A 13593-nucleotide genomic window follows, 5' to 3' on the forward strand; every position below is an offset into this window, starting at 1 on the left:
TTGTCATTATAAAATAACATCACATCTGAACTTTCAGTACTCATGCTATAAGAAGAGGCTTCCAGTTTGTTGCCTTAACCACTTCCATCCATCTAATGACACACATACACACACGTGTGACTGTACTATCTGTTTCTCAGAGCAGCGTGGAGCATGACACACTCTTCAACACAGATTGCCTGCCAGCTTCCCAAACACTCCCTGTGGTCATATACATATGTTGACATATGTGCTTCTGCCTGCACAGCTGCTGCTGCTGGTGATGTGCTCGCCAGCAGCATGGTACAGAAGACGTGTCCTGCAGCGTGGAGGTTTCCACTACAGCCTTTTAAGTTGATTGTTTTGTTGCAGCTGCTGCTTCATCTCTATGGATATTAGATCGTCCCTGATTGCTTTGTTTGCATGTATGTGTGTTTGATGTGTTGCCACATCCTCCAAAAGTGTAGAAGTGTTGTTGTTTGATTGCATCATGATTGGGGAAATAAACATAGACTCTACCATAGACTAGAAAGGAGAAAACGAAACATGGAGGAATCTTGATGAGGCTGGTTTTTAGATCCAGACAAAGACCAATAGTAACACGTGTGTGTGTGTGTGTGTGTGTGTGTGTGTACTTCCCCATAATAGAAGACAGCAAAACATGACCGGTTGATATACAGGACATCCAGATCTTTACAAGCCGCCACATTGAATTCAATAAACAGTCTGATCTGACAGCACTTTGGTGGAAAACTGGATATATCTTGGTCACCTCCAATCAGTGATTATTGTCAGACTTCGAGGGAGGTCAGACTAAGGACACTATGTTTGTGACGTTGTGATCATAAGGAGTGCTCAGGTGACGCAGAGGATATACAGTATTTGATGCTGGAGAAGGACATTATAGCAAAGCTTTGTTCTGATCTGCTTCTGATTGAATTGTGTATTCATCATTGTCCTGTGTCCTGTGTCCGTTGTCCTGCAATCAATGGCCACAAAAGAGACACAAAGACTAGAGGTAGTTCAATCATGAGAGACTCAGCGAACTGAATGAGAAAGATTTATTAAGTACAAAGTTTGAATGTGCATTGGCGTCCTAGACCCCGTCGTGAAGACCACATCCGGAAAGGGGGAAAACGCAAGCGGAGAGGCCGCTGGATCAGAAGATCCCCCCGGGGTCTAGAACTGGTGGTGGTGAAGAGCTGGAGGGCAGGAGATAGGAGGCCTTACTGGCATGGATCTGGTGGTGCTTGGGGTGGAGGAGGGTTGCTGGGTTCGATCAGAAGACAGCTGGAGAAGAGACGAAGACGAATTTCGTGCTAAGCTGTGATTGGTCAGGAGAGGGACGGAAAGCGACAGCTGATTGGTGAGGGAGGTGCTTTCTATTAAGCACCTGACTAAGAGAGCGGAAGAGAGGGGGAGCAGAGGAGTGAGGGATAGAAGAAGAGAGATTAGGAAGCGGATAGGGATAAATGGTGAATGATGGGAAACAGGGTCTTCCTGATTACGCTAAGAGCTACATTAGTGGCACAGATTGGAAGACTGCATAGGATCTCCACATGGCCTGGACAATGTGCAACTGGTGGCTACAAACCAGAACAATCATGTGGACCAAGGTGCCAAGGACTAGGTACTGTATATGGCCACACACACATGCTATAACCAAATCTTCCAGGCATTTTGTTGATTCATACTGAAGGTGAGATGTTGTGCCAAACACCTGTCCATGCTTGTGGGTGTGAAACCAAGTGGAGCCGCTTGTGTCTCTGAATGAAGCCAACGCACAACACCAAAAACTGCAGTTCCTCCAGTGGCCACCCAAGGCTGGCTGCACCTATTGAATCTGTTTTAGCAGTATGGAAAATGTCAAGTTAGGCTTTGTAAGCTTCAGCTGTCATGTAAAATACAATGATTTCCACATGAAAATAATAATAATAATGGCCAAAAAGCACCGAGACATTCTCCAGAGCCACAACAAAAGGATTCCTGGTGTCTCATTGTTTCTTGTTGGGGGGTATTTATCAACCTCTGCAATTAATGAGCGAGTCCACATCATTTTGCCATTGAGCCACATCAATGTTCTTTCCTTTATTAACTCCATAACTCAGCTTGTCGTGCCAGCAAACCTCACCTTTAAAATGACCCACGGTGTCACATCTCACAAGGTCGATGTAGCTCAAAGTGCCGCACAGGGAAACATGAAACCACAATCACCTCAGAGGACATTACCCAACACTTTTCAGTGATTTGTCAGATTATTTATTTATCTTTTTGGAGATGTGTAGTATTAGCTTTTTATCTGATTCTTGTAATGTGCTTTTGGAGTAAGAAGACAGAAGCTGTTGCACATTTAAAAGATTAATTATAGAGAGAAGCTGCAAGATTTTTTTTTTGTACAAATGCGTGCTTCTAAGCTACAGAGCAACAGATGTTTCTTATTGTGACTAATTAAAAGGCAAACTAATCAGCCTTCTTTACCAGGAGACTGCAGTTGTACACATGAATGTGCCATTGATGAAGTTGCATGACTTTAAACTGTTGGCTGGTGTGTCTCTGGGTGCATTACGTTTCATCATCATGCCTCTCTTAACAGCAGAGGAGCCTGCTGTTCAGCATCAAGTTAGGTATGCGGTGGGAGACTGATGTCTTCTATTAACTCACACAGTGACCAATGCCGCTCTGTCAGCATGAGTCAGAGGACAGCAACACCCTCCGCTGGCGAGGGGGCGGCATAAACGAGGGAAGTGGCAGCCATACTTGGCAGCGCAGCACAGCAGCTGGATGAAAGAACAAAACAGCACTAAAGAAAATGAGACATTTTCTCTGTGTAATCCTTTCCCAGAATGTCACTGTATATGATGCACTGTAGTACAAATTTAATACAATGATAACATGGACTGTTGAAGAAGTTATGATAATGGCCTGGCTTAAATGCATAATTTAATACGTTTGTGAATTTTATCTTTTGGGTCCAGCCTCCAGTCTACAGCACCAGCTCCTCCTCACCAGGAATACATGAAAATAAATCAATAGTTTAGTCCTTGAAAACAAAAACAAGGAGCGCTCTTCCGTTTAATGTTGTGAATTTGTGTGTTTTAACGGTAGGGTAGGAGATTTCATTCTGATGCTCTTTTTGTTAAATTAGTGTAACTTCTCTTTACAATCTGATAGCAGCCAATTAGTTTGGCAGTTTCACATTAAAATGAAGAATATGAATAATCTGTGGAAGCTATAAAATGCTAAAAACATCAGCCAATCCTCCGGGTGGACCCTGCGCGGAGTATTGGCTGGTTGTCTTCCTGCTCTGCGCGCACCAGAGAGGTACATGCATGATGGCCGAAGTCACAGACCGCAGCTCGTCTTCAGGTAATGCGCGTCCATGTGATTGGGAGGCGTGGCTTCGGGGTGAGCTCCAAGAGAAAGGGGCGTGTGTTTACTTTCGAAATCTGGCTGACTCTCACTGAGTTTTCAAAATCTCCTACCCTACCTTTAAGATGATCTTTACCTAACCCCTTACCCTGATTTAACTTTAACCAGTAGTGTTGTTGTTGTTGTTGCTGGCCTCCAGTACGACTGCAAGGGACCTTTGCGTTATCTTTGATCAGGACATGTCATTTATCCCTTATGTCTCTAAGCCTTCTTTCACCTCCGTAATATCGCTAAGATCAGGAGCATCCTCTCTGAGTGATGCTTAAAAACCTGTTCACGAACATGATCCACTGAGCAGGTTTTTTTCTCTCTTTCCTGTCTCCATGCTGAGCTGCAGTCCGGCCTCAGACCATACCAATGCTTATTGTCTGTAATGTATGTTTGCTTCATGTTTGTTCCTCTCTCTCTCTCTCTCTCTCTCTCTCTCTCTCTCTCTCCTTCATCTGCTCTGTCCTGTCTACCTCTTCTTCTCCTCCTTCTACCCGGCCGACTTTCAGCAGGAAGGTTCTCCCTTATGAGCCGGGTCCTGCTCAAGGTTTCTTCCTGTGTAAAGGGAGTTTTTCCTGTTGCTCTTAAGAGCAGGCTCTGGGTTTCTGTAAAGTGCATCAGACGGTTCTGATTCTTGAGAAAATAGCTCAAATAAAAAGCCAAAGATAACATTTAAATTCTATAAGAAGTGTAAAGGATGTATTTGCGGCTTGAATTTTCTTCATTATAATAAATTATCTTATCATGCACTGCAGCTTTCAAGGAAAGCATATTGTTGAAAAGAAATCTCCCTCCAGCTGCATGATTTGCACTTTCAATAAGCAAATCTTTGGAGCCTGTTAGGATGAGCACTAAAAGTGAACACATAAACACAACAACGGCTCTGCTGATGAACCTTACACACAGCTCCAATAAAAAACATAACAAACAAACTCTGGAGATTAATATCATATAATTCAACGTCTTGTTTCTAAAATACAGCTCTACACTAGATTCCAGATGGAGATAAATCATTTTCTTTTTCTTTATACCTCTTGTATGTTTCCAGGTTCATCCTTTGTGAACACAAATTTCCATCTGTACCTTTAACTACAGGCTAAAAAAAAGTCCACAGTTACCTTAAGAGATGTATCCTGTGGAGATATTATCTAATCTTCTCACACAGTCGTATATGAATACGTTTTTCCTTCTTTCTTTTTTACCCTCCAGCCTTTTGTAAAGTTCACATCACCACCAGGCACAGAGGTGTTGTCATTGTGGCATTAGGCCGAAATGAAGGAGAGGCAGTGTTGATTGGTGACACACAGAGGAAGCGATAACTGTGATGTGTCACCAGCAGCCTGCACTTTCTCAATTCAAAGGTCAATCAGAAAAACTCGCTTGTCGTTCACACTCAGCCGCCGCTCTGTAGATGGGTCAGCCTGGGCTGGACATCATCCCCCGAGTACCATGGCCCAACTAGTGGTGCACCACAGTGTTGGGAAATGTTTTATTTTCATTTCAGTAGAACAAGTTTATATTTTAAAAAGCACAGAAACGTTAATAACAAACTATTATAGTATAGTATAAAAATAACATTTATCTTAAGTCTGATCACACGAGAGTTTTGAAGTGTTTAGAGGAAAATAGCAAAACTGGACAATATATTGAAGCTAGCTGCAGTGATTGACAGGTTCTAACAGCGTCTTCATGTCTGATGGTGTCACTACATTTATTAGTGCTGATGGTTTCTTCTGAGCTTTCTTTCTTTTGATTATAAGAAAACAAAATGGAACCAAACAGGTGACAAGAACCCCTCCCCCTGATGAGTCTTGTCCATCCTCCTGTGTCTGCTGTTGGACTCAGAGCTGGTCTGTCAGGGTGTGTCTGAGCAGCAGCTGCTGTAAAGGACAAAAAATGTGAGTTGAGACTTGTTGATGTTTAAATGAACATGTGGACTGTTTGAATTGAACCTGATGCTGTCTGTCTGTACAGAATATTATATGTTACAGTTAGAAGGACAGAAATCAGACGGTTCTCAGCAGACAGCAGCTTTAACTTACTCACCAGAGACTGTGAGGTCACAGAAGGAAGAACCAGAACCAGAAGCTGTCCACACTGCACACACACACACACAGACCAGAGTCTGATTTGTCCTTCTCTGAGGGCGTCTGTGTCACTCTGGACTCTTCCTGAAAAACCTTCATCCACAGACTCTGAGAGCTCAACACCAGCATGGACCTGATACAGGACTGATACTCTCTGTTTGGTTAAATGCTGACAGTAGACATGAATGTCAGTACGTCTGACTCAAGCTGCATGCTGTCAGTGGACTCTCAGTCAATAAAAACCACAAAGTATTGCCAATATTAATATTAATACCAACATAGAATCAAATATACATTGTCGTCAGGAGTGAATTCTACTGATGCTCACAGTCATGCAGTGACTCATAGCTGGAACTAAACCTACAGTCAGTCTTTACATTCTAATAAAGTGACACACTTTCCGAGAATCAGCGGGGTTGTGTCTGCATGTGTGTGTAAGGTGAGAATCAATCTGTGAGCAGCCCCTGCTGATCGATAGCAGACAACATTAAATGCAAGTGTGTTTTATGGGTACAAGCCTTTACGGGCAGCCTGATGACTCTGTACAGCCGGAACATTTGAAACATTTATCAGCATGTTTGTGGTCGGCTAAGCCTGAGAAGCAGAGAAGAAGTTTGTCCATTTTTATTAGTCCACTGTAGGGTTTATCTTACTTTATCTTATTTGATTTTATTCTATTCTTTTTATACTGTCTGCACCTTGTTATTTTGTGTGTATATCACCAAAGCTAAGTACCAAAGTAAGCAATTAACACTTGGGCACAACACAGTGGGAAATAGACTCTTGTTGTCAGTTGTCAGGATGGCCGAGCGGTCTAAGGCGCCAGACTCAAGGTGACAAACCTTCCGGTGAACGGGACTTCTGGTCTCCGAATGGAGGCGTGGGTTCGAATCCCACTTCTGACAGTACTTTTGGGTTAGCAGGGTTGTCCAATAACCGGAAGGTTGGTGGTTCGATCCCAACTCCTCCCTAAGTCATTGTTGTGTGTCCTTGGGCAAAACACTTCACCTGTGCCTTTAACAGGTTTGTCTAAATCAGCTCCACACCAACTCCAGAATTTAGACTGCCACCTTGTGGTACACATAGAAACATACATGATGTATCACGGCTGTGATAGAGCACAGCACAGTGCCTACAGCACAGGACAAAGCAGGTTAAGAAAATGGATGGATGGATGGATGGATGGATGGATAACATGGTAATGGTAACACATCTATCTGTCGATTTTAGCATCAGTGCCTGTATTTAACTTAAGTTACAGCAATGGCAAAAAAGACGCATCTGATGTTGTGTGATCACATGAAGTGAGATGAACTAATTCCACAGAATAACAGACAAAGTTGAAACAAAATACAGTATTGGCAATAGGAGACCTATTTTGTTTATATAGTAGCACACGTGTATTTGTTCCCTAGGGCCTCGATAGCCTCTGTAATTGCCATTGAGGTGCGTCTGATAGACTGGTGGGTACTGGAAGATGGTGTGTGGAAATGCAGGGCTAAAGGTCAACAGTGGCGTGCCGGTAGTGCAGCCAAACATGTAGAACCATCACAGTGAGTATGGGTACACCCCAAAGTCGCTTCCTGAGCCCCCTGCTGTTCTGTTGGCTCACCCACAACTGCACTGCCAGATGTAGCACCAAACACATCATTAAGTATGCTGAGGTGTGCTGTATGTCAAATGTAAATTATTCATGGTAATGATTATGAATGGTTAGACATTTATACTGAAGGAGAAGCTTAGGTCTAGGTCAATATTAGGGTTACTTCATGACTTGAGGAAATTGAATGTCCTCTGAAGCGAAGCAAACATGCCTGCATGTGTGTGCATCGGGGAGGGGTAAGTGACTGGCACGAGCACCATGGCAACAATGACATCCATTCCTCTGCCCCCCCCCCCCCCCACTTCCTCCTCCTCCCTGCTGCATGTGTGAGGGCCAGCAGGAGGAGCCTTCACGTGTTGCTGCTGACTGCTCTCATTATTTACTCACACTGACTGCATACACATTGACTTCAGCTAGACACTGGAGCTAGAAGACAGGTGGTGCTTTAGGTGTGTGTATCTGTGTGTGTGTGTGTGTGTGTCAGCAGCCTGAGTGCATGTGTGTTTTTTTTTTCCTGAATGGTATTGGAGCCACGTGCTGGTGATGAGGGACACTGTGCACTTGGCAGAGATGGATGATAGGAAGCAGAGTTTCAGTTATACAACCGTTACCGCAGTTTGATATTGGATAATTACAATAAAGCACTGTGTGTGGATGAGAATGTGATGTGATGAAAATAAAGATTAGCCTTTTAGACACACACAAACTGTACGTGGAAGCACAATAAATCATGTCTTTCTTTCATTCAGACATGTTTGCATGAGTCCAGATTAGGCACTTAATCTAATCTGTAATCAACAAGTACATATAATCTTGTACATCTTGTACTTCTTTTCTCCACTACTGATTATCTAATAGAGCAGATTATGACAACCAATCAATGATGTAATGATGTATCAATTTGACAGTCATGTATTAGAATAAACGAATATCATAAAAAAAACAATACAACACATAAACGCTCTGACCGACTGGAAGTCCATTTGCGGCAGGTAAATACATGTGCAGCTGCTGTTACCATGGTAACCACGACCCAAACCACGGTGTTCGTTCTAAACTTAACCGGCTATTTTTTGTCCAAGTGTTCTTATACACATAAAAAAGTGATGACAACCTAAATCAACAAAGCAAAATGCCTCCTGGCTGAAAGTCTCACAGGAATGTGCCTCCATTTACGTCCCTTGCCCTCTGCCAGCATAATGTAACTGTGGCTGAACCATCACCAGTCATTTTGAGTCCACGTGTCACCATGTTGCCAGTGTCTGCATCCACCTAAACTGAATTGAATACAGAAATGTGTCAATGGAGACCAAAGCCATTTTTGTATCAGGCTTTAAACATGTTTTAACATGGAGGTCAAAGGACCTGATTTTTGCTTTTGTTGTTGTTGTTGATGATCATTTTTTTATTATGTATTATTTTGTGATGTTTCTATAATCATATAATGTTTCAAATATCACAAAATTTCTAAAGAAGGTTGCATTTCCTCTCGTTCGTTTCAGTAATTACAACTTTTGTTAACGTTAATGCTTTTATTAAAAGGCTTGTCTGGGTCTTTGTGTCCCCTGGCTGCCTGCATTGTGTTTCAATAGGTTTTTTTTTAACCACACACAGCACAAAGGGAGCCAGGGATACTGTATCTGAGGGACTATTGAGACTCGGCCCATTCTTGTGAGAGACTGCGGGCCATCTGACCGTCAGCCAGGACAGCCGACCAAGCTGTCACGTGTTACTGTGCAGCTAATCACATAAACACCACTTAGACTACGTCATGAGTTTTTTTTCCTTCTTTAAATCAACCAACATAATCAATAAAGCAGCAGATAATCAGAATTCCACGTTTCCTGTCACGCAGCAGTTGTGCTCCAGCTCATCTTGTATGAAATGTCACATTCTTCTTGTGTTTCTTCTTGTGGGGGCTGTTTCTGATGCTAAATAACACAACTGCTGCATAGTCAATAAAATGTGTTCTATTTTCAAATCTGTGAAGAAACTCTGTCATTTGACCTCTTGGTTAGTTTGGGCCTGTTTCACATGTGGAGTCTGTTTCCGGCTTTAGACTCAGATGCTGAGTGTGAGGACCTGATAAAAGCCTGATTCACAGAGGCCTCATGAGTCTGGAGGTGTGTTGAGATGATACTGAGACTGTGTGATGAGTGATTTCCACTATTGACATTTCTGTTGGCAGCGACTGCAGCAAGGAGGAATCCCACAGATTACAGCCCTGTAGAGGAGTCTCAGGTGAGCTTTGGGATTAGCACAGGGATTAGAAAACGTGAGGTGTGTGTGTGTGTGTGTGAGCTTCTGATGCAGACACCTGCCGTGTCACTGTGCGATCAAGACTTGCGAATAGGATCTGAATTTAGACAAAAAAGAAAAGGTTTTCATCCTGACATTTTATCACGTTTGTTCCTTTTAATCATAACTTCAATTTGTCATTTGTTTATTTTCATTTTTGGGAACACAAAAATGGGATTTTAAGACAGCATTTTAAGTAAACAAATTCTCTTTTTGAATGATGAATTTGATTATACCTCCATTATTCAACAAAACTATTGTTAACACTGAAAGATTTAGGCCACAGGACATGTGACACAGCAAAAGATTACAAAAGATTTTGTGTTATGCCACAATCTAGGATTATGGTATCATTGTTTTGCAGTTGGGGGGTGGGTACTTTGCCAGTAACCTAAATGCTTATATCATACCTTATATATACACCCGACCCTCTGTCGCCACCTAGTGGCTATAATCCACCAAGAGTTAAACATTAACTGACCTGTTTTCACCAAAGTAGATAATACACATTTTAAGGTTAGTATTTGTACTATTGACGGCTACAAAAACAACAATAGTGGCATTCGTAAGGATATAATGACGGTAAATTTGCCATGTTCACTTTTTCATTTGGTCTTACATGTTTCTGTGTTGTGTAAGCATTCCAGTGTAATGAGGCTGCTCGACTGTTTAAATGAAATGTAACCTACTTTCTGTTTACTCAGACGCAGTGCGATCCTGAGCTATAATGTTGTCAAAGAACCCTCAGTGATGGGTTTATTTTAGTCAGCCACACTCCCAGCAGGCTTCAGCAGATGTCAGGGTCAACTTTATATAACACAATATGGAACACTGATGAATGTATGATGTATGTATGTTTTTAATTGATCACTTTTTTGGAAATATACAGTGTGAATATTTGAAATGAAACCTCTCTCTGGGGTCAATATAGTTTATGTAACTCACCAGGTCTTCTTTTACAGAAGTGGATCACACTATTAAACACCCTTTGGTAAATTAAAAGGTGTGAATACATTGTACATATACAGACTACCGTTCAAAAGTTTGGGGTCACTTGGAAATGTCTTTATTTTTCAATGAAGATAACATTAAAGTAATCAGACATAATGTGGTAAATGACTATTCTAGTTAGAAAAGTCTGATTTTTAATGGAATATACACAAAGGTATACAGAGGCCCTTTCCCAGCAGCCATCACTCCTGTGTTCTAATGGTACGTTGTGTTAGCTAATCATGTTAAAAAGGCTAATTGATGATTAGAAAACTCCTGTGAAATGATGTTAGCACAGCTGGACTGTTATGCTGATCAGAGAAGCTGTAGAACTGGCCTGGTGACCCCAAACCTTTGAGTGGTAGTGTATGCATTGTCTTTTCTTGCCAACCAATCAGCAACCAGTATTTTCTATAATGAAAAAAAAACATAAATGTAGTACCCTCACATCCATGTGTATTATTTCTAATTACTAATTAAAGCCAAAAATGTGTTGGTGTAATTTCACCATGTCAGCTTATAGCTGCTGATTGGAAGGAAAATGATTCACTGCTGACACCTCTTGTGCCGCTGACACAATTATGACAGGATTTGGCTGAGAAGCAGTCGATGGTTTCTATTTAAAAAATATGAGACGTGTCGAGAAATGGAATAAAGACATATTTTTAAAATGTCGGTCATTCAAATGTGTTTCATAAATTAATGAAATATAACACACATGCCGTTCCATCAAACAACATCAAACAAATTCATAATTATATATTAATGCAGGTGAGTCTTATCTGTGTTCCTGCACAGGCTCCAAAATGTATAAATATATATTGAGAGAGAGAGATTATAAAGACAGACTGGAGCCTGCCCTCCAGTCTGTCACATGCACACACTCACGCCTTCGTGCAGGGTGTATTGAATATATAGCACAACTGGGGTTTTATGATGCTCCCAGGAACTGAGTTACACAAGCTCTTGTGATCCTTACACAAACGGGAACATTTTTATAAGAGAATGTTATGTACTAGGTCCTTTGTGAGACATAACTCACAAATTACGTTTCTTAGGTTTTGTAATTTGTTTTTTTTTTAAAAAAACCCTTTGAAGGTGACCAAGGAGCCAGAAACATTTCTGACAGAAGCTTATTTACATGAAACAATAAGCAGGGTCTGATTTTCGGCATAGTAACATTGTCATGAATATTTAGTGGTGAAAATTTACTCTTCTGTTTGTCGCAACATTTTCATAACACATAAAAAAAAGTCTTACTAAACACAACGCCAGAGCGTCAGAGCTCAAAGTCCTGAAGATTGGTGGCCATAACTTATCTGTTTATCAGTGCTTTGTTGACGGAAAGATCTCGTGCCCACATACATTTAAAACAGAAACACAACACACCACCACCACATTTTGTTAGAGGAAGCCTTAGGAAAACAATTCCTAAATATTAGTTTCCCCCCATTTGAATGTGTTTACTTCCTAATTTTGAGCCTCTATCTAATAGGTATGACTTGATTTTTCATTACACCTGACACTCAAAAGTTATTTGTGTTTTTACATACCACTGTAATCTAAATGTCTATCACAGTGAGCAGTTTAATTAAGATAATATTAAAGCCAGATCATGACCAGAATGTGGCTGTAAACACACATCTATGAGCCACATAGTCCTTTAAGGTGGGACCCCCTCCAACATTTGGCCCGGCAGGTTCCGATTCCTCCCTCCCCCCTGTTCCTGTGGATCCCTTGTCCTTAAATTAGGTCAGAGTATTTATGTAAGTTGAACTGACACTTTAATAATTGATCCAGAAGAAGCCGGTCCTGGGGCCAGGCTTCTTTTCTGTGCTTTAGCTTTAAGTGAAAACGTTGTCCGCATTTAACTCCAAAAAAGCAGCAGACTCTGAGACTGCTTATATAAAGCATTACATAAAACAATGAATCTATCCCACTACAGGGACCAAGAGCCATAACCAGGCACCAAGGTGTATGAATCAGACTGAACACTCTGATCTGCCTTATTTCTCATGAAGTCTTCATTTTGTGTCATCACGTGTGAAAACCTGTTTAAAGTACAATCTGTGTGTGTGTGTGTGTGTGTGTGTGTTGGGGGAATAATGTTTTGGTGCAGCACACACAGGCAGTCATTCACTGTCGTCTATGAAAGGTTATACAATATCATTGCGTTATATAAGTGAGCCACATACAGAGCCAATAGAAACGTGCATCGTGGGTCACGTGCTGTCCTGCGCTCGCTTCGGCAAATTGTGTATGAAATCCAAAGAAGGAGCAACCTTTAGCTGCCGAAGCTAGCTGGCTAACAACCAAGATGGATCGCTGTGTTGGCTGCTTTATTTTTATCCGGTTTGTTTCGTTTTTTTAAAAGGCAAACATGATATACGGATTCGTAACGTTTAATGGGTTTCGGGATATAGGGTCCAAAAGAGTTCGTTTGTGGAGTTTCGGAACGGTCGGCGTTAGCTAGTTAACCCGATGTTAGCTAGCTCTCTCGGCTTCGTTGCTCCCGGGGTCTCTTATATAAAAACAATAGACGAGCCGCTGTTTACGGAAGGAAAAGCGAGCCTGGGACTCTAAAGATAAGATTTATTTTACTTATTACTATACTTCCATGACACGGTAAGCCATTATACGCCTCAAACTTGGCATTATTTGAATTTATATACTATTTTAACTACAAGTTAGCTCGATAGATCTAATGGATATTAAGCTTCTTACTTCCTAAGCGCGGAGGGTTTTATCCACCGGCTAAACAAAATGCTGGAGATTCACTTTCGTGTTGTTTCAAAATAAGTTTTTGATAGTGAAGATTAGGTGCCCACAACCTTAAGACTTAATTGATAAATAACGCCGACCTTCGACCTCCAAGAAGCTAGGTGTATGCGGGGAAACCGCATCCCGTGGACCCTTTACTACCGGATAGACCATAGTTTACAGCTTGTAGGACTTGTCATAGACCAGCAATGTTACACAGACGTCCCATTCTGTCTGGGTTAAGGACGTATGGATCGGAATTAGTCCTAACCTACTTCAAATGGCCATCGTTAGAAGTTGGGCGCAGCCGGTGGTCTGGGTCAAAGTCAAGACTTTAAATGACTATTAGGGTCTTTAGGGATATGATTTCTTATCGTGGTGAGTTTTGTCGGCTTTCGCCAGACTACCAGTGAACCTTTTCGTCTTCCGAGTATCTGATTTTCCTGTCGGGAAAAGAAG

At 41.6% G+C, this 13593-nt stretch overlaps 1 non-coding gene across 1 annotated transcript; it reads left to right on the forward strand.

Moving 5' to 3' along the window:
- Window positions 1-6278: 6278 nt before the first annotated feature.
- Window positions 6279-6388, forward strand: trnal-caa (transfer RNA leucine (anticodon CAA)). Its single transcript has 2 exons — window positions 6279-6316; window positions 6343-6388. It is a non-coding gene; the product is annotated as a tRNA-Leu (tRNA).
- Window positions 6389-13593: the final 7205 nt, after the last annotated feature.

This window comes from Parambassis ranga, chromosome 21, assembly GCF_900634625.1.
Source record: "Parambassis ranga chromosome 21, fParRan2.1, whole genome shotgun sequence".
NCBI lineage: Eukaryota > Metazoa > Chordata > Actinopteri > Ambassidae > Parambassis > Parambassis ranga.